General features: G+C 47.7%; 1 protein-coding gene across 1 annotated transcript in view; it reads right to left on the reverse strand.

The window, feature by feature from the left end:
- The window catches only part of LOC140722432 (uncharacterized), a 358,127-nt gene that overhangs the window by 305,345 nt on the left and 25,976 nt on the right, over positions 1-26,806 (reverse strand). The gene's annotated exons all lie outside the window — the stretch shown is intronic.

Raw genomic sequence — 26,806 nt, forward strand, 5'->3', positions numbered from 1 at the left:
CGATGGAAGCGCAGAGTACCGCACATCGTTGAATCCTGCATTTGTGTGCTCCGGCCTGAAGGGGTTTTCCTCCTAGAGGGAAGAAAATGTAGACGTGCCCAGAAGGGGTGGGAATTCAGGTAGAGGTCGATCCTAAAATTAAATCCCCAAATGTAGCCTCTATCCTGTGGTGGATTTAGTCTTTGTGCAGGAATTTGGTTCCCGCAACAGAGACAGCCCTGGATATCTCCACACAGAGCTTAGTGGTTAGTGCCTCCCTGGAAGCAAGTGTAGCAAATATTTTTTTTCGCGGAGAGGAAGCCAGCCTGGCCCACTCTCGCAATCAGCCCCCATTTCGCTGATAGTTCCCCCCAGCTTGACTCCCAGTGACATTCGACATTGTTTTCACCAGGAGGAGATGTGCTAGGGACGTTCCTCGCTTGAAGGTGACTTCCCTCTTCGTAGCGCTCCTGACAATCACAGCCATATTATTCACCTGTACAACCGAGGGCTTCTGCATTTCGGGCCTCACCAGCACCCCAGCAGGTACACCCGACTCCTCTTCGTTATCTTCCGGAGCATCCACCTAGAGGGTCTCGGCGTGAAGCATTCCGGGAAATATCGGGTTTCCCATCACTTGCCACGGCCGTAATGCGACTGGCTTTGATTGTGTGAACCATGCAGTTTCTTGTCTAAGCTCATTACCTGGCCTAGTGCGACCACGCACTTCCTCGAAAGCAGATCGAAACACAGGATGAACGGACAATATCTTTAGAAAGCTCTGTCCCGCTCTCTCCTTGCGGGCTTCCATGAGGATCATCACAGTAGGAGTATTGGTCCGCACAAAAAATGAAACTCCGCCCTTTTCAAAGGGGTCCGGACAAATCAGCGCTAATGAATCAGGGACCTCCGCCGCTCCAATATCAACTTCCGAAAACTCCAGCTTTACGAACAAATAACCATCATATATATAATCATCCGCCCTGTGACCTCAGATCTCTAGCGCACTGAGTGGCGTCAATGGTAAATGCGTCAAATACTGTTTGTAAAATGAACGGCGCAGCAAAGTGACCTGCGACCCTGTTTCAAGTATGGCTCTAGCATAAATACCCTCCATCTGTAGCGATACACTGGAGCTGGGCCCCAATAAACCTTCAGGAATAAATTTTTTTTTGCTTTAGGTGTTATCCGTGGGCACTTCAACACTGGACTACTACCAAGGTCTGAGACCTGCTGACGTAGGCCACTCGCGCCTCCGACGCATTTTCCTCCTCTCGTACTTTACTGATCAGCTCAACAAACGAGGGAAGGGATGCTCTTTACGACACCGTCGGAGGCCCCCAAGTTCTGTGACTGGGCGCCTTTCTCTGTTTGCGTAATCCTTAACTGATCCACTTCAGCAGTCTGAATGGCCTCTCTTCGCCGCAAGCAATTTAGCTGCCTCTGTAGCCGAAAGATATAGGCAGAAAGCTTCTCCCCCTTCTCCTGACACATTTTTCTGAAACCCCGTCATCAGCACCATCGGGCGTCCCGTCGCACCAAGACCTTTTCTAGTGCTTGCATGTATACCGCAGCAGTGGCTAGGAGTTTCTGCGCCTGCGGCTTTCACTGCATCAGCAGCCCGCCCATTCAAACTTTCATCCAATCGCTGTCGTTTGATGTTATCAGAGCACTGCCACCCATCTACCAACAAAGTGGTCTGCTCGGGCCAAGTCTCATACTCTTCTTCCCCTTTCGGGGTGGGCTTCATATCTGAGAACAGGCGGAGCCTACGATAGCTGGGACTTGGAACCTGAGCATTTCGCCATTTACTCGCCAGGATGGTAAGGGCCACTACCACCTCAGAATGCTCACTCCTCGCTCGGGGCTCATCAGACCACTCCTACCCCTCGCTCCGCAGAAACGAGAGAACCCTGACTTGAAGACTCCAATCCCCGCTACGGGAGTCTCGACTTGCGTTTGGCCCGCTGCACCACACTCTCGTCCTTCCGGAAATTCTGGACAGACCACGCGCCCTTCTAATGGAGCCCCGATTGTAAAAGACAATTCCACAGACGTTACGTCAGCGCTAGTCTTAACTAAAACTGTCTCTGCCTGCCATTTTATCAAACCTCTACCACGCAATCGTAACTTTTCCTCCAGCTTTAAAGATACTTAAAATTCGAATTAACAAATCATCAGGGGTAACGACACTCAACACGCGCGCAATTGTTACTAGTATGGATTCAGACCACCGCTCAACCTCGGCAGCAACCATAACCACGTATCGTAATCACGTTAACGGACAATGGTCGAGCATTGACTTAAACACGCAGCTCACTGTATCAATGCTCAGCGCAAACACACCGCATCCAACGATATCTATCCCGGACGATACCCCTACAATTGAAACAATCTGGTTCTATCGGCTGCCTAACTCTGGGGAAGAAAATCTCTGGCCCCGTCAAACGTGTGAGATTGAGGTTGAAGCTCACCCGAACCCCCTGTTTGTGTGGATGTAGCGTGAATTGTTATCCTGTTACAAATCATTACCAGGGAATAACAGACAGTATACCTCATGCAATTAAACGTTTTAGCATTATAATTCTTAATTTGACTAAAGGGTTAGCATAGAAAAAGCGGAAAAAAGCCCATTTTCATGAGACAGTCTAATGTGCACATGTTGGAGCTCACGGTTCCTCCTTCGCCGATACTCCTTGGATCTCCGCGGCCTTCGTCGGATCATGGCCCCGCTCCGGGTCAAGACCTACGATCTCTTCTCTCCGGCGTCTCCTACCTTCATCTCCCGCCGAACAAAAGACCCCGCTCACCCCGCTGGCAGGCACACAACACGAAAACACACGCCCTTCGTTGGAAGGCTCATATTCCAAAGCACCTGTTATCTCTAACCATAACCCAAACACAGCTTCTACAGAAAGACCACTAAGTTAACTATGAACCCTTTCCCAGGGTGTAATGTATCGCTCCCTCCCCAATCGTTTAAGTCGTGCCGTCAGGCTTCTGTACCTCCTTCCTGATGTTTACAATGAAGAGAGGGCATGTCCTGGGTGATGAGAGTCCTTAATAATACACGCCGCCTTCCTGAGGCACCACACCATAAAGATGTCCTGGATACAACTGTGGCTTGTACCTATGGCGGAACTGACTAATTTCATAAATTGCTGGCGTTACGAGCAGCAATGAAGATCCTTCATCTCTGTCTGTCGGGAATGTTCAGCTATTCATTCATGGCGTCAGTAGCTTCCTCTCGGTTTTCACAATCTCTCGCCATGCAAACGCAGGGTACAGATTCATAAATACTGCCGCACATACACGTGGACACTGTTCAGTACCGTTTCCTTTAAGCTTTCTTTGTCTATCTGGTTGTTAACCCTGAGCTAAACCTTCAAACGAGAAGGACCTGTTTGCCTTCTACACTGTGACTTGTTTGGCATGAGGGTCCCTACTAAGAGCCAAAGCACGAACTCCTAACTCCAGCTAGCTTTGCTTTCCGGGTTACTTACTGAGGCAAGCAAATCCAAACTCCGACAAGGTTCTGTTCCGTTTAGAGGCTACGGATGTGACATTAATTATACGCCGATTCTGAGACGGATACCAGGAATAGAAATCAGCACCAGGGAATAACAGACAGCATACCTCATGCAATTAAACGTTTTAGCATTATAACTCTTAATCTGACTAAAGGGTTAGCATAGAAAAAGCGAAAAAAAAAACCATTTTCATGAGACAGTCCAATGTGCACATAACGAGCCACACCATCAGGCTATTTTCACGTGAAAGTGACAAACTCAGCCAAACTTTCTTTTGCAACGAAATGTGGCGCCGCTCGTTGCTGAATTCTGTGGACACTGAACGGTTTCGTCAACGACCGAGAACGAATTATTCGCAGTCAGTCACATCGGGTAGTCCAGAAGAACAGCCAAAGCGTTGACTGAACTGCTGAGGGATGTTTGGGACGAATGAAGCACCGAGAGGGTCGGTGTCTTCTTCTGCTAGCCATACTCCATCTGCAACTTGAAGGAACACGTGGTTTTGGTTGACTGTGCTTGCAATCCCGAGTCTACTGGCCCCGAAAGCCGTACAAGCATCAGGTAGGTATGATGCATGGGTGGAGTTGCAGCACGAATATTGCAATTAATGTCAGTAAGACCAAGGAATTTTTTGTTTACACCAGGGAGGACAAATGAACCCTCACTGAAGGTCCGGTATCGTGAACATCCTCTGGTTCCTGGGCTTCAACATCCCAGAGAATGAAACCTGGTTCCATATGTTGATGTCGTCATGGAGCAGACGCGCTAAATGCTCATTAACGAGATTTAGAGTGCCGTCAAAGAAGCGAATGAATTCCTATGGACGTACGTGAATACGGTGAGCGGTTGCATCACTTCTGGTGCGGGGCGAGGCTCCAATGGACGGGATCGAAAGGGGCTGCGACGTGCCGTAGTTTCAGCCAATTCCATCACGGGAACATACCTCGCCACCATCGAGGACATGCTCAAACTGCGGTCTGAAACAAGTCTGCATGCGTCAATCAGGACATTCACCATAGCAAACATCCCCTCTTCACATTATTACCATCCGGGCGGGGAGTGGAGGCAAGAGATTCTTCCCCTCAGCTTACACGTTTTAGCAACAGACTCTTCCCCTCAGCTAAGACATTTCTCAACACAGAAAGGGAAAACAATTAATATAAGATCGGAGGCCTCGAGCAGTCGATCCTGATGGGAGTTATAGTCAAGCCGTCGAGCAGTCGTCAGGATGCTGAGTACAAATGACAACAGGAGAAACACAAGGCATGTAAAAAGACAATATCACGATGGTCATTGTATGATTTCAATATGCAAGTAATTTAGGAAAATCAAGTTGGCGCTGGATCCTAAGAGAGGGAATTTGTAAAATGACTACTAGACGGCTTTTAGAACACGTTGTGGTTGTGCCCATTAGGGAAAAGGCCATTGTGGAATGTGTGTGGTGTTGGGATTTGCCCAGGTAGTAAGAGGCGGTGATTATCATGTGGTCTAATTCGCCATGCAGTTTTATAGCGAGAAGCTAAAGGCAGATATATGAGTATTACGTGCAGTAAATGGAGAAGAGAGGAGAATAAAAGATTGAAAAGGTTAATTTACTGTCGAAGTATACATGCACTCTTCAACTCTCCCACTCCATATAGCTTTAAAGACAGAAAGACCACGTGCTCTGATTGAAGAAAAAAAATCAACTTCTCGCAATCAGCACGAAAAAATGAAAAGAGGCAACACTCGCGGACCCCGAAATACACCCCTCCCTCACCCACAGCAGACAGCCGCAAAAATAACAATAAACAGTAATGAACAGCGACCAGAGTCTGGAGCTGGCCAAGTGGATGGGAAATGGGCACTGGCCAGGATGACGGTAGATCCACAATAGCTGGTGTTGCTGAATCCAAATGAGAAAGCACAAGATAGATACATCCCAATTAAGAATTATTCGGAAGGGAGAATAAGACAACTGTAACTGAAAATTGAAATTAAAGACGGCATAAAGGAAAAATTGAGGGCTTCTAATATAGGGAGATTTAGAGGGGAGCTGGGGGATTAGAAGGCTTTCAAAAACCAGAAGAAAGCCACCAAAAAGTAATAAGGTGAGAAATGATGAAATGTCAAGGTAAGTTGGCTAATAATGGAGAAGGAAATACCATTTCTTTTCAGACATACGACGAACGAAAGATAGGCGACAGTGGATATCAGAAAGCTGGAAAACGAGACTGGATAGGTGCTAACGGGGGAAAAATCAGCGAACTGAATGAGTTTGCGCTGTGGATGATACCAGCGTTATGGCACAGATACGTGTGTCAGAGGACATAAGTGACAGCAGATGTTATGACACAGGAGAAGATGCCTGTGAAGCTGAAAAATCTGAAGATAGATGCCACCTGCAACAGATGGACTACACCCCACGGTGCTGAAAGAGGTAGTGTTGTGATGGAAATAACTGGTTCTTCGAGTCTCAACAGTAGAGGCCTGGACACACACAGTTTTAATAATAAGGAATTTATTATTAAAGGGGAAGTCGGGTCAACACAAGCAACTACAATACACAGGAAGCGGTGTGGGGACAGGGTACGGGTACACAAATAAAGAACAAGGGAAAAGCACTGCAACAGCTATCCCCCTTCACCTTGGGTAGCCGCGGGTCCCTTACAAAGACAAACGGTAGACCTTCCCAAACATAAATCAATGCACTTACTTTCAATGAGGTGGTCTGTAAGAGAGACCGAGCCAGGGACAAGTCTCACCTTTTATAGCATGGGGGTGGGCGAGATAATCCAATTAAGGTGACCGATAAATTAGGTGTGCATCGATTAGTTGGGAGGGACCAAATGTTGACCGGCATGTGGTGTGTCCTCCGACCAGCCAGGTGGCAGTGCATCTGTCAGGTGGCCGGTATCTCTGGATACACTCCACCCCTCGGAAGACGCAGCACATAGCCAACACACATAAGAGGGTGAAACCAAATCGCATATACCAGAAATAACCAATTTTGAGCAGCTAAGTAAATGCAGAGACACTCTTAATCAGCTGGCATGCGCAACATAGTATAGAAATGGCTATGATTACAAGAATGAGTGCGATGGAACAGTGAATGACAGTTGCCCACCCCCCCCCCCTAGGGACCAAAACGGCCACCAATTGCCCCATGAGGTGTTGTGCTGGAGGAGCTGGTCCCTTGATTTTTGAATTTTAGCCACCGAGTTCCGAATGTGAGCGGCCAAGTGAGTGATGTTGCTGGACTCATCAGGGATGAAGGTACAGCATTCCTTACCAACCACCGCACACGTTCCACCATCAGCAGCGAGTAGGTAGTCCAGTGCCATTCGGTTCTGCAGGGCGACCATCCTGACAGCTGTCAGTTCTGCCGCCTTTCGGGTGAGGGCATCCTCCGTGTGTTGCAGTGCCACTGCTGTCTCGTTAGCCAGAGTCTCAAGCACACTGGCCATCTGGATCACCTCCCGGGACAGCCGGGCCGTACCATAACTGGGAAAGGCTATCATCCAGAACCTCTCTGCCTCTGTAATGGCCCTCTTGTCCCGGTGGCCGCTGTACGCCGGATGCTCCCCAAGGTCATTCAGGGGGTGGATGAAGGGCACCACATATGCTGGAAAGCAGCAGCCGGACCAGCTCGTGAGGAGCCACGGGTAGGCGCGGTGGCCGCAGATCCAGTGGGTCCCGTTTTGGGTCCAGGGAGCCCCCACCTTAGCGGCATCGTTGGCAGTGGTCACTGGGGCACCCGGGTACCAGTTTCGCTGACAGTTGCTGTGACCAACGGAAAAGTTCGAAGTGTGCGCATTGCGGAGTCTGCACCAGCATTCGTTAGGTATACTCAGTGGCCGTGGAATAACTCTGAGGGTGGGGACTCGGGTGGAGGTCAAATTGTAGAGAGGGAAATACCAGTTCCTGAAGCAGCCACCCCATCGGGGATCGAGGGACGAGATGTTGTGGAGTGGGGAGGAGAGTGGTGGGGGACTGCCAGCAGCCCCCCCCCCCCCCCCCCCAAACAGATACACCAAAACCAACAGGAGCAAACAGTCTGTGTAAACAGTTCATCTGGATGTCATCCAGCGGGATCGGCGTGAGTGGCAGCGCAGCAGCAGCGTGTGCCGGGGCCCGCAAGCAGATCCAGCAGTCCGATCTGTTGGTGTTGCCGGCAAACTCGTAAGCGACCCTGAGGAAGGTGTTGGCAGCTGTCACGGAGCCGAGCATTGCAGCGACCAGGAGGGATGACTGGAGTCGCACCATTGTCCTGTAGAGGGAGACGGGGGTGGGGGGGGGTGGGGTAGGTGTAGGAGGAAACTCATTCCCATCCGGTTAAATGCCGGGTATGTATACAGGACAAATCAGATTTACCAGGAATGGCAACCCAGCGGGTGTCCCCTGGACCGCGCGCAACAATTACTCCCTTTCTGGGGAGGCTCTGCGGCTGTCGGATCCATACTCTGCCCGAGTCCTCGGTCTCGGGGGGTTCGGAGGTTTCCCAGTCGGGAGATGGGGACTGTGCCAGGTGGCAGGCCAGTGGGGATCCCCCTTGGTGGCAGATGGGGCAGTTATCTACAGAGGTTTTACATTGATCGAGTGTCAAGGCGACACCGAATTGTTCAGCCCAGCGCCGCGTGCCATCGGCCCCTCAGTGGCCACCTTTGCGGTGTGCCCACGCAGCTCGTGCACTGGGGTCTGTGTCAGGGGTGGAAGTGGTGCCAGATGATATTTGGGCAACCTGGTCCACAGCAGCGTTAAACGTTGCCTCTTCATTATCTTTCCGGGTATGGGCATCCACATGGTGGACAGAAATTTTTCTGTGGGTAGCCTGGTCCCAAATGAAACGCCAGTGGTGCTGTCCCCAGAGGGGACGTCCGTGGATTTCCCACCCCATGTCTTGCCACCGAGCCATCCACACCGCAATGCCGTTAGCTACTGCCCAGGAGTCAGTATAGATGTGGACTGGTCCGGTGGTGTTTTGGAGGGTGAGAGCCACTGCCGCCAGCTCGGCAAGTTGACTGGAACCCCCCTCCCCCCCCCCCTTGGTGGTTAAAATTCTACCCGCGGCGGGATGAAGTGCTGCCGCTTTCCAATATTGTTTACCCCCTTTCCAGCGGCTGGAGCCGTCTGTGAACCAGGCGCGCAGTTTGCTGTCGGGGTCGAGGGAATCGAAGGGTTGACCCCAACATGCTGGGTACAACATGTTGTACCTCGGGGATGTCCGGGGCAGGGTCCTGGGACTGGGGGGAAGCCATGACTTGTTCATGGAGGCGGCTGACCCCTTCAGGACCGGGCTCAGCCCGGTCTGCAATGTACCACTTCCACTTGACAATGGAGGACCTCTGGGCTCAGCCCGGTCCGCAATGTACCACTTCCACTTGACAATGGAGGACCTCTGGGCTCAGCCCGGTCCGCAATGTACCACTTCCACTTGACAATGGAGGACCTCTGGGTTCAGCCCGGTCTGCAATGTACCACTTCCACTTGACAATGGAGGACCTCTGGGCTCAGCCCGGTCCGCAATGTACCACTTCCACTTGACAATGGAGGACCTCTGGGCTCAGCCCGGTCTGCAATGTACCACTTCCACTTGACAATGGAGGACCTCTGGGCTCAGCCCGATCCGCAATGTACCACTTCCACTTGACAACGGAGGACCTCTGGGCACGGCCCTCCTTGTGGGTAGAATCGGGGGACTTGACCCATCGCACTATGGGGAGATGGGGGCGAAGGACGACAGGGTCGGTGCCTGTTTGGTGTTCTGTGGCGAGGAGCGTCAGGTAGCAGGCTAGTATCTGGTGCTCGAAGGGGCTGTAGCGCACTGCCGCTTCAGGTAGGGACTTAGTCCAGAAACCGAGGGGGTCTCTACGCCCTGGGGTCTTCTGCCAGAGGCTCCACTCGGCGACCAACAGCCGGAGCAGCCAGGCCGCGAGGTGCTCGCCTGGTCGTTGGCGGTAGCGTCAACGGATCCGTCAACTGGGTCAGCTCCTTGGGGGAGAAGTCCCGGGTCTCCATGTGACTAGGGGAATGTCCGGCCTTCTGCGGTGAACCTGGGAACGTGTGGTGACGGGTCGGGCATGTTGGAGCTCGGGTGAGAAGGGGGAAGGGTGGTTGTGGGACCTTGGTTCCTCGGGCAACCCCTCGTCGTCACTATCCAGCCAGATGTCCGCATCCCCCAGCCATGCGTCCAGCTTGTCGCCACACTGGACTAAGGCTCGAATCTTTAATGGGTCCGGCTGCCAGCCAGACTGACGGGCTGCCCTGGCCTGCTGAAGTTTTATGAGGCGACAGGCAAGTTCAGTTCCCCTAACTTCAAGGTCATTGGCTCGGGCCTGGGCAGCCTGTGCTGCTTCCTTCAGTGTGCAACAACGCTGACTGAGGTCTTCAATTTCCCTGTCCTTCTGACCACACAAGTGCTGCAGGTGATCAGTAATTCTAACCTGGCGTCTCAGCAGGGACGCAAACAATCAGAAGGCACCCCGTTGACTCCCCTTGGCTTTGGGGAACCCTGATTCCTTCAGGAGGGAGACCACATGATGGCCCAGCTTCTCTCCACGGGGCTCTAACTGCTCAGATCAGTCCACTGGTTTTCCGTGGTCTGCCAGCATGCTGGCCAGACTCTCAAATCCCTCCCTTTCATCAGCCCACCCAGGGATCTTATCCTGGGTGCCTGCACTGGCTTTCTTCCCCTTATTCCAGAACATTATCCCCTGTGCTTGTGTCAAGCCAAAACCTATGCGACCCTGCTCTGCAGTGCCAAATATGGTGATGGAAAATAACTGGTTCTTTGAGTCTCAACAGTAGAGGCCTGGACACACACAGTTTTAATAATAAGGAATTTATTTACAAGGGGAAGTCGGATCAACACAAGCAACTACAATACACAGGAAGCGGTGTGGGGACAGGGTACCGTTACACATACACAGAACAAGGGAAAAGCACTACAACAGCTATCCCCCTTGACCTTGGATAGCCGCGGATCCCTTACCAGGACAAACGATAGACCTTCCCAAGCATAAATCAATACACTTACCTCCAATGTGGTGGTCTGTAAGAGAGGGCTAGCCAAGGCCAAGTCTCACCTTTTAAAGCATGGGGCTGGGCGAGATAATCCAATTAAGGTGACCGATAGTTTAGGTGTGCATTGATTAGGTGGGAGGGACCAAATGGTGATTGGCATGTGGTGTGTCCTCCGACCAGCCAGGTGGCAGTGCATCTGTCAGGTGGCTGGTATCTCTGGATACAGATGAGCAGCCGCAAGAACTGCAGAATCTGACAGTAACAGTCCCTCATTAACCTGCAGCTGCCTTCAGTCACCGTGTTGGTTAAACATTTAACACGGAGCTGATTTGAACTTCCTCCCTGATGTGAAGTTGCTGGTGTTGCAGCAGCTGGGATGATTGAGTAAAACTCTTTGCTCACTCCGGACAGAAATGTGGCCTCTATTTATTGTGAACTCACGGGAGCATCACAAGGTGGGTTAACTGAATGAGTCTCTTCGCACACACGGAGCAGGTGAACGGCCGCTTCCCAGTGCGAAGTTGTCGGACTCTTGGAAATAGGGAAGGATGTTGTCAGGCTGCATAAATCGCAGGGTCAAACAGATAAACAAAGCTGGGAATTATATTAACGAGAGGGAGAGGGAGAGGGAGAGAGAGAGAGAGAGAGAGAGAGAGAGAGAGAGAGAGAGAGAGAGAGAGAGAGAGAGAGAGAGAGAGAGAGAGAGAGAGAGAGAGAGAGAGAGAGAGAGACAGACAGACAGACAGACAGACAGAGAAATACTAAAATTGTAGAACTTACAGGATACTGGATAACTCCGAGTAACTCGGCTAGAAATTCATTCGGCGTGGATCAGGCAGATCCAGAGCCCCGAGGGATTAGCACCGCCCTTTAGATATACTCCAGGGCAGGAAGGAATCCGAGCCCAGACTCGGGACAAGTTCACAGGTAACCAGTCCGATGAGAGGCGAATCTCCAAGGGGACTTAATTGGATTACTGCTAAGTTTCAAGGAGAATTAATTCGAAGTAGCCAAGGATAACTGCAGCGTGATTGTAAACTATGGAAGACACAATTCTAACATATAAAAATCTCCGAGGCGCGACAACACATTATAAATATAACTGATAAAACTCAGAGAATGACAACAAAAGCAGCAAAAGTGAAAAACAAAGAGCTGAGAATACTCTGCCGCCGACCCGAGGGAGCGACGAATCCCATCCCACCATGGCCGGCATCTGACGGCCCAGTACTGTCCGGAACGTCCTTTGGAATTCTGAATTAAGGACAGGATCCAAAATATCCATGGTTCCTCCGAACCATATCCCTCCCATACTAGTGAAATGATCCCCAGTGGTGAGGGGCGGAGGGAGAGGCATGTGTGGCTTTCGATTCCGGGCCAAGTAGGGACAACGTACAAGTTTAAATCCGGATACATGTAAGGCGGGATGATTGTTTAGATAACGGGGAAGATGTGATGTGTATGTTGCCGGGGCAGTTTCCCTCATGACTTTAGAGAGACGGATAAAGCGAGGGGCTAGTTTCCGCCATTCCAGTTTGAGTGGACGATCTTTACTTGAACAGAGACCCGCTTGTCAATATTGAAAGAGGGGCCAAGCCGCCTGTGTCTGTTGGCCTTGGCCTGCAGTCCGGCTGAACTTCCTTTCCGAGTCTTTGTCCTTGAGACACCTTTGAACAAATTACTCGGCGGAGGGGACCCCGACATCTAATTCCTGAACAGGAGACTGAGCGGGCAGAAACTCAATTTGACATGCGAATGGGGTCATAGCCAGCGGTGAATGCTGAAGGGTATTGTGGGCGAACTCGGCCCGGATTAAATAGTCACTCCAAGAGGACAGATTCCCGGACAGAAGGCAGAGAAGGGCTCGCTCCAGGTCCGGGTCCGGCCTCAATGCCTGCCCATTAGTCTGAGGGTGGAACACCCACTGGCACAAGCTGATGGGGAGGATCAGAGACATTGCCGGGTGTCGGTGGCGAAGAGGAAGATTCAGAAGGAGGGTTCAGTGAGGTGGTGTGTGGTCTTTGGATATGTGTAAAACGTGTGCGGTGGGTGTCGGTGATTTCAATGCCTGTGCTGATGGAATGGACTCGGGGGGTTTCCGTGTAGGAGGACCGGGCTCATTCGGACAGGTTATTGGAGGAGACGTGTGTTTACTGGGAGGTGTGTTTAATGAGCAGGCGAGCTGAGTGGGAACGGTCTCTGGTGGAGGGATGTGGGTACAGCCCGTCCGGAAGGCGCTGGGTGATTGGAAGAGGTTAGAGGAGGAGTTGTGGTGACTGTGGGGGCTGAGAGATTCCGAATGTCAGTATCTGTAGCTACTTGGAGACACGCGTAGTCAGTGTGAGATTGTCGCGCAAGAGGCGTGTTTTATTATCGGGAGTCACGATCTTCAGTATTTTATTTCACCTGCTATATTTCCCATTAACCTTCCTGTATCTCGCGGTTATGTCCTCCCAAAGTTTTCCCGCTCTCCATTAGTGATTATAAAAATTTGGAAATGCTACTGACATCTGAGGAAGTCCAGTGTGAATCCTTCACCGGTCCGGAGAAGCAGCAACATTTCAGGGCTTGATTCTGCAGAGTCGCTCTCCCCGTTATTGCACGATATAAAATCTCCATGGCAACCCGATTATCCAACAGCTTTTGGGAGTCAGTAACTGCCCCATTGCATTAGCTTACGCATCTTCTGCTTCACTGAAGGGTTCCCCCGTGTTACTAAGAAGCGATTATTTTTAACAACTTCGTTCTAATGTATCGCAATTGTCCGAGTGAATGCAATTGAGCCCCTTCCCCGCATCTCCATCCTCTGTGTGGAATGTGTTTTGACTCCCGGTCAGATTCTTCGAGACACATTGACTGTATTCTTCTGGTATCGACCGTCCACAGTCCTTACACCCACTCTGACTCTGCCTTCCAAATTCTCAATCATCCCGGCAGACTCCACACATCATCTCTCTTCTAAGGATAATTTCAGTACCTTCTCCGAATCTTTCATATAACTGAAAGCCAACGTTCTTAGCATTTGACTCTGCCCTTCAAAACTTCTATATCATCCTGGCAGATTCCATCACAGCCTCCCGTCTTCCAAGGATAATCTAACTCCTCTCTCCAAATCACCCGTATCACTGATAGCAAACACTCTTAGCAATTATGTTGCAAGTTTATCGTTTGATTGTCTCGATAAGAAGACAACATAAATAATAAAAATTAACTCTGTGATTGACCTTTCTGAAGCAAAATTGCCGGGCACACATTAGTCCGACTGAAGATAATGTCAAAGGTGAAAACCAGGCAGCTTCATAACAATAAATGACCCGTGACTGCCCCCTACAGGAATAGGTGGAGTAACGCATTCCCTTTCGTCCAGTGTGATCACATGACATTGTTTTATCACATCCATTTCATGCCTTATTCCTCAGCAGACCAGCAAGAGCTCCCGGCCCGGAACGTCGACTGTACTCTTTCCCATAGATGCTGACTGGCCTGCTGAGTTCCTCCAGAATTCTGTGTGTGGAACCTGTAATTCGACAAGAAGTGCATCAGCTGCACGAACTTCCTTCTAAAACCTTCACTCCACGGAATATAAACATCGAGAAATCGCCATTGACCGCGGTATTCGTGAAATATGGTGGAAATGCTTTCCCGCCATACAGTCAGCATGGAGCGTGGGGAATGCATTCATAGCCTAAGAACGTTGCTGGAACTTTGAATTCGGTTAAACTAATCAATAGAATAAAGTCCCGCCTCTCACTTTGTCTGGGAAGTTAGTCCCATAGTGACACGTGGTTATACATTTCATTTGGTTCACGTTTGTAAAACTACCGTCCGGCCTGTTCCTGACCAACAACAACGAGACCGCTCTCACTGCCGACTGACATGTACAAGCAATTTATTCCGTTCATTTACAACTGATATTTGTGGCTGTTGCCGACTGTGTCAGCGATCCTGCTCCACACGATAGGGGAAATGTGTGAAGGGGTTAACCGATGGCATTGGAGAGCGAGGGGCTGGAAACGGAACTGCAGGAGAGCGAGCAACTCCGGAAAATTTGGATTTAACTCATTTCCTCTGTCCACAATGCCGGTTATGAGATCAGATCTCCATTGCTTTTAATTATTCTTCTACATTCTTCAGGTTTTATCTTCCGTCCGTTTTAATCTCGGAAAACACTGTAATAAAATGAGTTTACATTTATTGGAATCGCACTGACATTCCCTAATTCCGAACACTACACCTACGGATAAACTCAGAGAGCGCGGCTGCATCACCACTGAACGATCCTTTGCTCTAATTGTGTAACATTGAATGCGCTTTCTTCACTAAAAGACATTTAACTCCACTGGGCCGTTATACAGCACCATAACCGATTGTGTCCGGCTGATTTTACCGTCTGATCATGCAGGTAGAATCAGAAAAGGCGCAGCGGGAGACCCAGCATCTTCCAGTAGCTTCGGGATTTCAGAATTATTTTCCTAAGCAATGAAAACACGGGGCACGACTTTGTCAGTCAGAGACAGATTACTCACGTCAGGAACGAAATACGCAAAGGAATAGGTCTGAATTTTAAATCAGTAATCAGACTCTGCCGGTACCTGCGAGTAGAAGTGAATTCAAGGTTTTGCTGCATATCAAGTTTAAAACATTCTAATGGGGATCACTGAACTGAACATACGGCAACCCCACCCTTTCGGCCACTTTCCCTCGGAAAGGTAACCGGGAAACAAAGCGGCACGACCTGTGCAGGAATTTCGGGACAATTCTGATGTTTCAGTGATTAGAAACGACTTCTCATTGACTTAACGCTGTATATTAACGCTGTAACCAATTGGGATTGCGCAGTATGTTTCCAGAAATCCCGAAACAGACGAAGGAGCAATTTCAATGGCGGGGACTCGATCGAGATATGAAGTCGCTCCGCTGATTGGGACGTTTCTCCGGAAAGTGACTTTAAATGCTGCAAACCGGGCAGAGATCAAAATCAGCACGTCAGCTTTATATTGAGTTAATCCTGGGTAGGTAGAGTCAAAAACAGTTAATTGAACGCTCTTAATTAGATAATCTGTACTGTTCGTGCTTATTTTAATATACAGGCTGCCAACGTGTTAGTGGGACAAGGACAGACGTCTGAATTTCCGGACGTATCGCGCTCTTTTGAAATTGGAGAATGATGACGAATATATTCAGTCCAGCAGGAAAACCAGACAGAAAGTCGCCAGATGATTCTGACTTTGAACTTGCATTTTAAAATCTAAGAACAGGCGTTGAAGGCTTGAGAAACCGGTCTGATGTGTCTTTGAATCAGAATAAATGTAATAAGGCCATAAAACCTTTGAAAAGAATTAGGCCATTCGGCCAGTCGAATCCGCTCCGCCATTACATTATGGTCGATTTATAATTAATTTTCTGCCTTCGCGCCCGTAACCTTTGACGCCCTCATTAACTAAGAAACTGTAACACTCCAGCTTAAATCCATCCAGTGTCTTGACCTGCACCGCCGACTGTGCCAATCGATTCACAGATTTACCGTGCGTGGCTAAAGGAAAAACTCTTAATCTGTGTTCTAAATTGACGTCTCCCAATTCTGTGTCCTCCCCTCCTAATCTCCCCCACTACTGGAAAATGCCTTTCCAAATCCACTCTATCGAGGCATTGCAACAATCGAAATGTTTCAATCAGATCCCGCCTCATTCTTCTGAATCCCCGCGAATACAGACTCGGAGCCGTCAATTCACAGCAATTGTTTACAACCCAGTTGCGTGCGACACGTGACACTGCAAAGAGGTCACAGTTCAATACCATCACAGTCCAACATCCCTAGGAAACAAAGAACCCCGAAATATATAAAGCAGGACATTAGCTTGAATGATCGGGACAGTAATAGCTCGAACTCAATGTGAATGTATACATTTTAGAATGAGTGTAAGGAACAAAGCGTAAGGTCTTTAAACTTGCTTCTAGTCGTTCCCCATGTTCGATATCATTACTGTGAAGGGCCGGAGCTGTAAACCTGCTATAGCAAGGACAGCCTGTATTTACTGTATGGAAATACTGTCAGGCCAATGGGAAATGTGTCCCGATGTGCTGTCAAATTGGAGAGAAGTTCGGCCGAACAAAATGATTTCTCATTCATATTGTGAGCTTCGATTTATGCTGCAACTACAGAGCTTCAGCCAGACAGAAAACAAAAGCAATAACCGTGCAGAAATATGCCAGTATAGCAGTAAACTGGAACATTCAATTTAGCGAAAACACCGATCGAGAGAGAGAGAGAGAGAATGAACGCTGGATGTCCAGCACTCTGCAAACGTTTAGGTAATACACACCTCGAGAATGGATATATGTGTTTTCAATATTAGATACCCGGGTGATTTAATCTGCAAGGTAAAATACATTGCTACGGGAGGGATGTAATCAAACGCTGTAATCAATAACGGGAAAGGAGAGTCTGAATGAAAGGCGATGCAGTCCTGCTGGGAAGAAATGTAATCACTGAGAACAACGTTTTCAGGGAGTTTAATTTATTACCATCCCTGTGGATCAAGTGTGGGATTACTTCCGATATTGGAACATTATTTGACGCGTTCTTCTGAGCGGTACAGACTTCTAAAAAAATTCGAAGCTGAGGTAGCGGGGGAGAGCAGAAGAGCTTTCACCTGCTCTCTGAATCTGGTCTGGGTCACTCCGTAGATAAATGTATTTGTGCAGCTGCTGAAATTCTGAATCACAGAACCCCAAAACTGTGCCTGAAAAAGTCGAATAGACATTTCCAGGTTTGTGTGGAGGCATCTCATGAGAATGAAGACCAGAGTGGTTGTCGCCCAACAGAGAAGGAAACTCGCCGACAGGCTGAAGAGCAGAATGATGGATTGTCTCCTACTCTCCATCTCCGGATCTCGCTGTTTCCCGAAATTTCCCCGTCCCTTCAGCCCCCTACGGACTCTGCTCGCCGCCAGTATCTGTCTGACGGTCAGAGCATTGAGGGTCAGAATGAGGAAGAAAGGAAGTAGCGGATTCAGCAGACGGTCCACCCAATAAAACCCCTCAAACGATCCCGAAATAAGAAGTACGGACCTACCGAAACAGACCCAGTTACACTTTACCAACAACGCTGTTCCTTCCATATATATGACATAAAATGGTATGTTTTTTAAACAGAAACCGATAGATACTGCGCCAATCACTATACCCGCAGTTTTGGGGATGCAGTATTTTGTTTTATATTCAGCGGAGCAAATGGCCACAAAGCGATTGAAAGTGAAAGCGACAGTAAACCACACGGAACAGTCAACGGCCACGTGACACAGGACGTAGTGGACAAGGCAGAACGGAGCGTTGTCCAGGACTCCGTAATGAAATCTGTATGCTCGACGCATCTGGTAGAACAGGACTTCGATAATCACCACCATTAGATCCGCCGCAGCCATCGCCACCAGGTAACGCGTGACACATTTGGAGAGACCGCAGTTTCCTCGGCTGAGAATGATGATTGCCACAAGGTTAACTGCAGTGAAACAAAAATGACCAAAAATAAGAATAAAGAAATTCAAACGTATTTTTTGTAGAAACACAGCCGTCAATTGTTCTCTTGAAATTAAATCTCTGCTGGACATTATCGTGGAAGTAAAAAGATACTTTGTTTGTTTGATCACGTGACCGCAGCATAAAACGTTTTACAGTAGCGCATGCTCACATTAATCTCTTCACGTTCACCGATGCAGCAGCGATGAGTAAAGTCCAAAATGATAGATCACAGTAACGGGTACTTCGGCCCAATATCTCCATGCTGACCGACGTGGCCATCTGATACCGTTGTCCGTGATTGGATCAGACTCGTCAAACTGTCCATGTGTACTTTAAATATTGTCAACGACTCTGTTGCTCCCATTTCCTTTGTCAGGCTGTTCAATACACAGAGCAACTTCGATGTGAGGAAATGTCACTCGGAATCCAGCTACATTTCTTCCTGCAATAAAATGCCACTCGGCCGAACCTCTCGCTGTAACTCAAACCCGAGAGTCCCTGCAGCATCTTTGTGAATACTGTCTGCACTCTTTTCAGCGGACTTCTGCCTTTCCTATAACAGGGCGACCCCTCAATAAAATGCCACTCGGCCGAACCTCTCCCTGTAACTCAACCCCGAGAGTCCCTGCAGCATCTTTGTGAATACTGTCTGCACTCTTTTCAGCGGACTTCTGCCTTTCCTATAACAGGGCGACCCCTCAATAAAATGCCACTCGGCCGAACCTCTCCCTGTAACTCAACCCCGAGAGTCCCTGCAGCATCTTTGTGAATACTGTCTGCACTCTTTTCAGCGGACTTCTGCCTTTCCTATAACAGGGCGACCCCTCAATAAAATGCCACTCGGCCGAACCTCTCCCTGTAACTCAACCCCGAGAGTCCCTGCAGCATCTTTGTGAATACTGTCTGCACTCTTTTCAGCGGACTTCTGCCTTTCCTATAACAGGGCGACCAAGACTGTTCACAGAACTCCAAGCGCGGTATCTCCAAGGAGAGGGGTAGTGTAATTGAAGTGCGCGTCTACACTTCATTCCTGAGGCTTTAGTTATTATTCGATTGCAAGTTCAGATTCTAAAACCAAAATCTTGCGCCCCAGCAAACTTCCCTCTATTTCATTTGACTGATTCGGAGACAAGCCATTGCTCTGTGCAAAACATTTTTACAGAGTTGTAAGAATGCACGGCACTTTTTAAAATCTGTAATATCTGAGTCAAACGATGACAAAACATAACACACAACACACTTAAACACTGTCAGGCAGTCACAAATGACAGGGAGGATGCAACAGTGAAATGTTCTGACGGGACGGCGATGGTGGTTTCTGAACAGTGAGCGACCGACTTCCATTCTGTCTTCATTGTGACCATTTGTGACAGTGTTGTAACTTGAAACAATGACAATGCACGTATGCTGAAGCTAAAATGTTTCAATGTAAATGTGGTACGCTTAGTGTTTAGCACATTTATGGATTATATTCATTAATACAGTTAAATTCAGAGTATTTCATTATTATATTACCAAACAATTCGAAAGATTTTAGCATAATTTCAAAATGATGTTAACATGGTGTAAAAGAAATTCCAGCTGCTTGTCCACAAATGCCACGTTCGCGGGGGAGTCTCAATTATGGCGAGGCTGCGCACCCGCGCATCTTGGACGGAACAGTGCTGACACCAAGCAACATAGATATGAATTTGGTGACGGGAAAAAAAATGGGAATTGTCGAAGAAAAGAAAATAGAACGGCCATTAATTGAACAGTGTCTGGAGGAATAGAAGTGGAAGAGATGAGTTTACTTTCAGAAAGAGGGAAGAGAATTTTCTTTTTAGTAGAAATTGGTAAAGCAGTTCCAGTGATAAGTCTGCATTACCCAGGTTAAAACAACAACAAGGCAGGAGGTTGAGAGGAACGGAACAGCAGTTTTGGGATCTTTTAATAAACACCGATGAAAATCACATCAGCAGTAGCTGTGAGCAGCCTGCGGCGGGAGGTCTCTGCTTCCGTATGAGTAATCGAAATGTACTTACCCGGGATACCGACAATTACAATGACTGTGTAACAAATAGCCCTCTCTTGAAACATTGTTAATCCAAGGCTGTTCTGTTCGGAATGTTCCCAGTTTCTAAATTTCATAAAAGTTGTAAATAGCCAGTAAATGAACTCAAACAGTTATAACAAAGCCCGGAGAGCAAATTTCTTTCGCGCCTACTGGGTAAAGCTCTTCACGGATCACACGTTGCACAGAGTCCACCGCGTCTGGATGTTTCCGTCCTCAATGTAACTGAAGCTCAGAATGACGTACTTTTATAGAAAAATCGGTCGCCAATAATGAAAACAACTTGCACAGTGACTGGTGCTAATTACCGCTAGTTAGTAAAAATATCTCTGCTCTGACCAACCGTAATGCCAGTGGGGAAATAACACGCCTTATTTCATTGAACTGAACTCAACACCTGTCATGAAGCCTCAAGTGATCCCAGCCGATGCTGGGATCGCAACATCAGATGCGATGTTGTCAAACTACTCCGTGTAATGACAGGACATTATCTGCGCATCGCTGGTGACGACAGGAGTCTGTAATCCTGTGTGTGAGTCCACCTCATCAGCGCTGATTCCACTCTCTCATTGCGAGTGGAGTCTCTGACTTGTCAATTCCCCGTGATGACGCACCTTTCATGTGACCCACTGTCACTTTGCTTGCCGTGATTTATTTTTTACTGGACATCAACATGAATGATTTCTGGCGCAAACCCTCACTGTTTCCACTGTTACCATAGTCAGTCGCAAACACAGACGTTGATGAGTATGCGGCGCGAAATGCAAACCAATGACCCCAGCATTACAGACATTGTCCGCTGCTGCACCAGACAGAGAAAAACAGAAAATATTGTATCAACATCGGTTTTAATGCAAATAAGTAGCAGTAACGATATTAAATATGTTACAGAGTCACTAGATGATCTTCGAAGTTGAATTTCAGAAAGAAATTGATTCGGGGAAAAAGTGCATATTAAACTGCTAAACAGAGATGAACTGCGTAATGGGGCATAAATACACGGACACAGTAAAGCATCGGGATAATTAAACCGAGCTATTCCTGAAGCACGCTGTTCTCGTGTTTAGATAAAGAAACATGGAGAAGCAGGGGGCCGGGGGTTCTTTGACATTTCATAAAACATCATTTACAACAGGCCAATTGCGTCACTTCCGCTACAGCACACCAGGAACAGAGTGACGGTCCAAGGAGAGACGCATTGGAAAGAACGCAGCATTATCAACCAGCATCAGTAACTGAGCTTACGGGCGTGCACTGGCTTCAGATTAGAGCTGCGCAAATATCTGAGTGCCCGGGAAAGCGGATTGATGGTAAATCAGGGAGGATCCTGGCACTAATTGTCGAACCCCTTTCTATGTGCATGAGAATAAAATGGTTAATTGTGCGCAGCGATCCCCTCCTCGAAGATCTGTATACCATGGATTCTATGAAGAGTCGAGATAAAGTGTCTCGACCCGAAAAGGCAACTGTCCATATTCCTCTCCTGATGCTGCCGACAAGATAAGTTCTTTCGCCATCGTGCCGGTCGCTCAGAGACTCAGTCACCGGAGTTTCTGAGTTTACTCAAGGCCAAATCAAGAGCCGCCAAATTCAGAAGTTAATTCCAAGTTGCTTTTTGGAATATAATATGTTGTTTTGCCAAATCATTGCTGAACGGACTGACTAGAATTGCACAAAAATGCGGTAATTATTTCTGTCTACAGCAGACTATGAGAGAAATGGTCAGTGGTCCCATATTGATGCCTCGCTACACCCAGCCTGACGGGAGTACCCTTACCCCGCTGGAGAACATCCCGCAGTGGCTCCAGCGCCGAACTGATCCTCTCCCTAGTCCCGTGGACACTGCACCTGGACCATGCCGTCCATAACCCTCCCATTCATGTCGGATCCAATTTCCTCTTCAATGTTGAAATCGGTCCTGCATCCGCCATTTCCGGTGGAAGCCCGTTCCACACTCTCGCTGCCTCAAGAAGATGTCTCGCCGCATATTGCCCGGATGTATTTCACCTTTCACCCGTAGCTCACTACTCTAGTCAAACCTCAGTGGAAAATGTCTGCTTGTATCTACACTATCTACACCCTTCATCAACTGGAACATCTCTTAAAAACCTTCCCTCTCACTCCAACGCTTGGGGGAAAGCGAACCTATTCCTAACCTACTCAATCCTTCTCTCCAACTCCCCTCTTCATGTTCCGGCATCATCCTTCTAATTTTTCTATGTACTCCGTCAAGATTATTGATATCGTTCATGCAGGTTGGTGACAAGAACACATACAATACCCGATATTAGTCATTACCAACGTCTTATACAACTTCAGCATAGCATCACAGCCCTTGTACTCGTTGCTTCGATGTCTGAAGACTGATGTGCCTATAGTTCTCTTTACAACCCTATCTGCCTGCGACGCCACCTTCGAGGGATTGTGGATCAGTCTTCCCAGGTCCCTCTGTAATACCACAGCACTAAATGTCCTGCCTTTTACAGTGTAAGTCCTATCACGGTTTGTCCTCCCAAAGTGATACACCACACACTTACCTGTATTCAAGACCATCAGCCACTCTCGCTGTCTACCACTCATCCAATATTGATGTCATTCGCCAATCTGCAGAGTGAATTTATCAGACTGTCAGTCAGATCGTTGATCTATATAACACCCAAGATGGACCCAGTGCAACCCCTGCGGTACACCAGTAACTACAGGCCTCCAGTTAGAGAGGCCTCTACCTACTACCACCCTCTGGATTCTGCCTCTAGGACAGGGTTTCCAATATTTTTATAGCGTGGGGCCCTACGATTAACCGAGGGGTCCGTGGATACAAGGAAGGGAACCCCTGCTGTAAGCCAATGTTGCATCCAATTTACTACCGCATTCACAGTGACAAAACACGGAACACTCCGGACCAACCTCTCAGGCCCGACATTGACAAAGGCTTTTTCTAAAGTCCAGGCGGACATGACCCACTGCAATACCTTCATCATTTTTCCTGGTTACCTCCGCGAAAAACTTTGTAAGATTGGTGAGGCACGACCTAACACGCACAGACCTAATCAGACCCTGTCTCTCCAAATATTTACATATTCGAACCCTTAGAATATCTGCTAATAATGTGCCCACTTCTGACGTCGTGCTCAGGGACTGAGACCCAGAATCTTTCTTAAGTAACAGAATACATTAGCAACCACCCAGTTCTCAGACACCTGACCCGTGACAGACCTTGGCAGACCCGCCTAAATGCGGTGGAACCAACACGCCGGCAGATTGTGAAAATGAAAGCATGTTGAAATTTGATTTTGAGTTATAGAATAGGGAGAAGTTTGCCTTTGGTTTGCTAATCTGGGCTTGGACTGCGCTATAAATCTCCGCACTGAGTGCAGTATTGATCCGGTTGCATGGAGGCCTGGTGTGGGAACACCAATGTCGCAGAACGGAAACACCTGCACAAGGTAGTGGATGCGTCCCATCCCATCACAGGAAAAGCCCCACACACCCGACAGGTGAAAACACAGGAAACTAGCGACACATCTACAACGTGTGACGTCACAAGGAAGCAGAAGGCAAAAACATGAGCGCCCACCTTCCAGGTGATGCTCTTTTATCTCGGCTGCCATCGGAAAGAGACGCAAGACCAGGTTTAGGAACAGTTCTTCACTCCGACCATCAGGCACCTGAAACAACGCGGATTACTTCACTCACCGAAAAACTGAACAGATTCCACTACCATGGACACACTTTCAATGGCTCTGAAAGTCATGTTCTCGTAATATTGATGTGATGTATTCATCTATCGGGTTATCAATTTTTCAGTCTGTCTAAGTCTATATTTATCTTTATTTATTTATCTATCTATCTATCTATCTATCTATCTATCTATCTATCTATCTATCTATCTATCTATCTATCTATCTATCTATCTATCTATCTATCTATCTATCTATCTACCTATGTATGTATGTATGTATTTATTTACTCATTCATTCATTTATTTGTTTGTTTATTTATTTACTGTTTTGCTTTATTACAGACTCCCTCCGTTGGCCAGTGTGAACTAGGGATGATGCGACCGAGTTGTCTCCCTGATACGCAAGCCGATATGCAAAGCCATTGCAACAGGACCCGCAGATCACGTTGTTGCCCCTTCGCTGTTGCTCCGGACTTTGCTTCGTAGTTTGCCACTGAAGCTTTCCCCAGGACTGGGATTTGTCGTAGGTTTGAGAACAGAATTTTCCATCTCCGTGATGAGTGCCAATCCCGGCTGACAAGCCCCATCCGTCCGAAGCCATGGTGAGCCGCCTTTGCTCCTCATACTGTCAACAGAAATGGTTCCGCCGGGCTCAGTAGTTAAACCTCATGTGAAGGTCAGGAGCTGGACTGGTTTAGATGGGTTAGACAACCCAGAGGTTGTTTGAGAAACCCGCCATTGAGAGAATGTTTGTGTAATTGGATTTGATCAGCATTACGAACCCCGTCTGTCACAAGCATAATGAAGCTTTTCATTCTGATTACAACTTTAATTTTCTTTTTCAGCTCAAGCTGGTCAAACCTGCGTTACGTGCATCGCCGAGGGCAATTATTTTCTTAATTGCGGGGAGTTTAAAGAGTATTCTAGAATTATTTATTATTATGGAAATCGGAAGATCTACATAAATATTGCTGAGAATGCCTAATTGTTTAAAATTAATGCATAGAGTCTTTAGGATGAGTCCAGTGGTGAATATCACTATTGGACAATGTATACTAGACAATGTCTGTTCGGGAGGGTCTAAGCTGATCTGGCGGTGGATTGGAACCGGAGTGATCGTGCTGAGGATGAGAGAGTTGGTTCAGAAACAAAGCCAGTGTGTAGTCAGACTCTTAGTGAAGAGAGGCTCATAATGGGACAAAAATGCCGTCAACAGGATGCTGCAATGTTAAAGGCGGACAAAATTGAAAAGGGTGAATGCAGAACTAAAGATGTTATACTTGAAAGCGCACAATATATGGAATCAGGTAGATGAACTTGCAGCAGAGTTACAAATCGGCGTGTAGGAAGTTGTGGGCATCACTGAATCGTGGCTGAGAGAAGATTTTAGCTGGGAGCTTAACGTCGAAGGATCCACGTTGTATTTTAAGGACCGGCAGATAGGTAGAGGGGGTGGTGTGATTCTGTTGGTAAAATAAAATGAAATCAAATCATAAGAAATAGGTGACATAGGGTCGAAAAGTGTTGAATCGTTGTGGGTAGAAGTAACAGACTGGAAAGGTAATAAAGACCCTGATGGGAGTTATATGCAGACCTCCAAACAATAGTAAAGGTGTGGTTTGCAAATGACAACGGGAGATGGAAAATACCTGCCAAGCGGGCAATGTTGCGATCATCATGAGCGATTTCAATATACAGGCAGATTGGGAAAATGAGGTTGGTGCCAGATCCAAACAGGGGGGAATTTCTGGAATGGAAAATACATGCAAAATACAGTTAGACTGGAATGGCTATAAGTTGTTGTTGCTTCTTTATCCGGACGGGTATCATCTATCAGCCCCGTCTGTAATAATGGACCGGTCTTAATATAATTGTAGGACTCCGACTCTCAAACTGGATCAGGTTCTCTCTGTAGTAACGTATGCTGCCTTTTATGAGATAGCATTTTAAAGCAATAACTTGGTGAATGATACTTGCCACCTGATTTCACCTGTATCAGTAATCAAATGTTAATCTACTGCAGGATCCTGTGCGCGTTCGATTGTTTCTGCTTTCTCGTGGAGTTCACCACCTTGTATTGCACCGTTCCTGAGCAAAAGAACTGAACAAACCAACTCTGAGGCAAACTTTCGACGTTTCCTTGACGACATCGACTCTGTTCAGATCGTGGGGATGTCTTCCACAGAGGTCATGTTCTTACATTGGTTAACTCTTTCTTCCAAAGTGATAATTTTGTCGTTTTTTCTACATTGTACTTTTACTTAAGTTTAATGGTGTGCTCTCCATATCAGAATTCTACATGCTCGCGTTGATTGCTAAAGCTTGTCTTCCTTGATGAAAAGTTCTCTTTCGAGGTTTCATCTGAATAGTGTGTTGTTACGTACTCGTCACACGTGACAGTGGTACCCTTGTCACGTGACTGGGGTTGAAACTATACTGGACTTGAGGTAATGGTCTTGTGATGGTGGAGTGACGTCATTTTCCCGCCAGCAGAGATCATGTGACAGGTTTTTTTTTACAGGGTATAAGAGGAGGACCCCTCACTGTGGGTGGGGCAGTTCGTGGCTGGATTTGCCATGTTGACTTCATGCCACTGCGTGATTTAATGTGATGACGCAGTTTAGTTGAAAGATGAAGTTTTATCTAATGCCTAAAGTTTAAAAAGGTCATTGCCAGCAGTTTCTTTACAATACTGCTAGTTAAGAATCAGTGGAGAGTGAAGATCGGAGTCCGGCAGTTAAAGATCGAGGGGAATCGAATTTCGACGGTGAAACAGATTCGACCTTATTTGATCCTTATTCGGAAGGAATTCGTTGACTGTTCTCGTGTTAATCTCTGCTGGGTAGCAGAAACGATTGAGGACAGTGTGGAAGGAAAGGTCAGTGCCTTTAAGCCGTTACGTTTCATAACATTCTTCGTGGGAAGAGTTCGACTTTGGAGACTGAAGGAAAACGACGTGAAAGAGAATTTAAATCGTCTTAAAAAGTCTCTCCTTTTAAATGGACTGAGCATTTTGAACTTTTGGCAATACCACTTCAA

This window comes from Hemitrygon akajei, unplaced genomic scaffold, assembly GCF_048418815.1.
Source record: "Hemitrygon akajei unplaced genomic scaffold, sHemAka1.3 Scf000077, whole genome shotgun sequence".
NCBI classification, from domain to species: domain Eukaryota; kingdom Metazoa; phylum Chordata; class Chondrichthyes; order Myliobatiformes; family Dasyatidae; genus Hemitrygon; species Hemitrygon akajei.